This window comes from Dinoponera quadriceps, unplaced genomic scaffold (assembly GCF_001313825.1).
Source record: "Dinoponera quadriceps isolate SergipeBrazil2010 unplaced genomic scaffold, ASM131382v1 scaffold777, whole genome shotgun sequence".
In the NCBI taxonomy this organism is placed as follows: Eukaryota; Metazoa; Arthropoda; class Insecta; order Hymenoptera; family Formicidae; genus Dinoponera; species Dinoponera quadriceps.
Window position 1 is genome coordinate 3,033,388 of NW_014555488.1, and position 247 is coordinate 3,033,634.

At 28.7% G+C, this 247-nt stretch overlaps 1 protein-coding gene across 1 annotated transcript in view; it reads left to right on the forward strand.

The window, feature by feature from the left end:
• LOC106744423 (microtubule-associated protein futsch-like) overlaps window positions 1-247 on the forward strand; it is a 52,984-nt gene that overhangs the window by 43,963 nt on the left and 8,774 nt on the right. The gene's annotated exons all lie outside the window — the stretch shown is intronic.

Consider the following 247-nt stretch of genomic DNA (forward strand, 5'->3'; position numbering starts at 1 on the left):
AATTGTGATTTTATTTTTAAACTGTTTTTATCAGGTTTGTCAGAAAAATATTTAATGTCGTGAGTATACCTGACTGTGTTTCCTTTAAACTATTTAGCGGAATCGATTGTCTAAAATTTGTCCATGTTTGTTCATCCATAATTCTTGTTTGTCCACTAAGCCAAAACGAGTTATTTACAAACGAAACTAAGAATATAGACAACGACTGTCAGGAGTACACCCTTTTTTTTTTTTTTTTTTTTTTTTT